Raw genomic sequence first — 3,317 nt, 5'->3', positions numbered from 1 at the left:
AAACTAATTGGACATGGCTGGAAATTAGTCACGGCCGGCCACACACACAGAATACACATACGCACACACACGGAACACATAGCTAGGGGTTACTTCTGTTCCCTATTAACACAACAAAGCATTTTGCAATTTTCATAGGATTTAATCTAGGCATCGAAAGGATTTGGTCCAGTGGGATAAAATGGAGTTTGTCATGTGTACTTTCTACTCATATTATTTTTACTCATGTTAGCACTTGATGAGTTGTTGTTTAGGGGCTGTCCAGAGAGCTAAACAGCATAGCAGCGCAAAAGCTAGCTACTACTACAGTAACTGAATGTTACTGTAGCAGAGCAGCATCATAGTAGCAACCAGCGGCGGCAGTAGTAGTAAGCAGCAGCAGATTCAGCAGAGCAGCAGCGGTGCGTGAGCAGCAAGCACGCAGCAGCAGAGAAGGCACGGGGCTAGGCGAAGGCACGCAACGGCAGCGGCCGCAAGCAGCGTGCGGGTCGGTGGGCGCGTGGCCGCGGTGCTATGCGACCATGGCGCGCGGGCGCGAGGCAGGGGAGCGGCTGGACGGCAGCAGGCGGGGCGGGCGTTCATGGGTGCCGCAGGGACGCGGACGGATGCGGCAAGGGCTCCGGGGAGCGTGGCCAGGAGCGCGGAGTGCGAAGCTCCGGACGTGATGGCCTAGCACGGGTGGGGACTCCTACGGCGAGGGATTCGAAGGGGAAAGGCGGGGAATCGGCAGAGGGGCTCACCGCGGAGGCACACGGAGGCCCGGCGAGTGACTAGGAGCAGCAGGGGATGCTCAAATCAAGGAAGATTGCCGGCGACTAGAGGTTGAAGACGATCCCGATCCGGTCAAAGCAGAGGCGCCTAACTCCAACGGGTGGCACCAGATGACGAGGAGGGCGATGGCGAAGCTCGTGAACACGTCGGCGAGGCGAAGGGGGCTCGGTGGCCGCGTGGGCGTGCTCGACAAGGCCCAGGGAGGGCGTTGGCCATGGCCACGGTGGAGCGACGGCGGTGGCAGCGCTCGATGGATCTGGAGGAGGGGGAAAGGAGAGGAGTGGGGGGCGAGTGGAGCAGAGCAAGCAAGTGGGAGGCGAGGGGGCCGAGGCATCGGAGAGCTGGCGGCCTTATCCTCCTCCCAGCGTCGCTGGCGAGGCGGTCGGGTGGGAGCGCGTCCAGGCGCTCGGTCGGAGGAGCAGTGAAAGGAGGGGATCGACCGCGGGTGTGGGAGGGTGGGCTGGGCCGGCTCTAGTGGCTTGGGTCCAGTGAACAGGGGGCTTGTTTACCTTTTAAAAAAATCCTTTTACCTTTGGTTTACTTTTATTTTACTGTCTATTAGTTTCCTATTTTTTTTACTAATTATTTTATTTTTATAAAATATAAAAATAGTACCTAAACTAGCATTACCAAATATACCACTGCCAATATTATTTTGGCATTTAATTAAAATAGTTTGTAACCTTATAACTTGAAAAGGTATTTAATTAATTGTTCAAGTTGCTGTTTTAGTTAATTTAGAGCATTTAAATATTTTATAAAAATGTGGTTTCTCCACCACCACTACTTACGATTTATATGACACAACCTGAACATTTTAGTTTTAGTTTCTGAAAACTTTTGTTGTTTGCCTTTAATTCAATTTTGAAGTTGGATCGGTTTCGAACTAACGCGAGGTTAGCAACAGTAATCGTGTGACATGGCACCATTAACGTGCGATTACTGTAGCCTAATTATCCGGGCGTCACCATTCTCCTCCACTACAAGAAATCTCGTCCCGAGATTTAAGAGGTAGTGAAAGGGGGAAGGTTTGGTAACGAATCTAGCGGGTCTTCTCATTCTGCCTTGCTCTTCTCAAAGAGGCCGGTCCAATACATTGATGTCTTCATTTCTCTGTTTCAGGTCATGATAATGCAGTCGGCATCCTTTCTTCAGGAACTCCATCGTACTTACGAGAGAATAAAGGGTGGGTATTCCGGGAGAACAGACCTCTGCAAGGTCAACTATCTGGTCGATAACATCGAGGGAGGTGTCGGAAGTAACTCTCGAATTTAAACTTAAGAAAATATCGAGAGTAAAGTAAGAAGGTACCATGAGAAGTTTCCAATGGGCAGGCAATCGTTCAATGGCCTAATCAGAAGGTGAAAGGGGTTCAGAGCAACGAGAATAGGTATTGCGCCTCATACCAGAATAGATCACTAGACAGGTGGTCTGTGAATTACATACGAAGTCAAGCGCGAGGAACAACCTTGGGAACATGTGGTGTACAGGAGAGTCAGGTTTCGATCCTGTGGAACTATGGGTTATGGACCCACCATGTGGGTTAAAAATAGGAGCGGTGACATCTTGCACGATCATGATAGCAAGGCATGTCAGAGAGTAGCATGTCAGTTATGTCGGCAACAACATCGGTACGAAGGGCAAGGGATGAAGAGAACCATTTTCCTGCTCGTTGAACGAGGCAGACCAATAGGCAAAGTTCTCGTCCATCGGCGGTTACCAGAAGTCATCAACAGTAGAAACAGGGTCTTGCTGACAGAATTGTACACCGAGGTGTTTACATAAGCAGGAGAATATTACTGCTTAGATCATATAGATCACAAGAAACATTAAACCAACCAATGAAAAGGAAAATATGATTATCAGATTAAACAGAACAATGGAAAGAAAAATGTGTTTAGACACATATTTCAAGGGTATATCCTTCCCAAGGACAAGCAGAGTAAGATATCCATGACAGGATATATCGTAGAAAACCCTTTAGGGAAAGGGAGAGAAATTTGATGACATTACCCATACAACGGTGTTTGGATGATTAATAAAGAATTTTTAGCATTGTTCTTCAAATGCTCTTATTGAAAATCGGAGTACCACAGACATGCTTCGAGGTAGCATTGGCATGGTCTTCAAGCAAAGGTCAGGCTTTGGAAACACAAAGGATCCATCAGTAATAACTTGTAGAATAAGTCTTACAATTTCCTCATGGAAGAATGGATAGCATTGCTAAAAGGAAAATTATAACAATAGGTCCTTCGGTCATGTTTGTTAGGCATGACACCACCTTACCGGGTCATATAAAGACCAACGTTATAACTCTTGGAAATATGTTCCAAACATCATATCTGACCGAGATTTAGATTTGATTGGTGTCAGGATACCTCAGACTCGGGATGCCTAAGAAGAAAGGTGCAACACAATTTGTCGCGATGACATTGTAAGATTCTCAGGAATTAATCTACGGAAGCGAGTTCCGAAACAAGAGTTCATTATTAAACCAAGGAGAGGATGAGAAGGTGGCTGATGGACTCAGCGACAATTCCTCGAGA

This window comes from Triticum urartu, chromosome 7A (genome assembly GCF_056163025.1).
Source record: "Triticum urartu cultivar PI428250 chromosome 7A, HENAU_Tu73, whole genome shotgun sequence".
NCBI lineage: Eukaryota > Viridiplantae > Streptophyta > Magnoliopsida > Poales > Poaceae > Triticum > Triticum urartu.
This window is presented reverse-complemented; position numbering follows the sequence as displayed.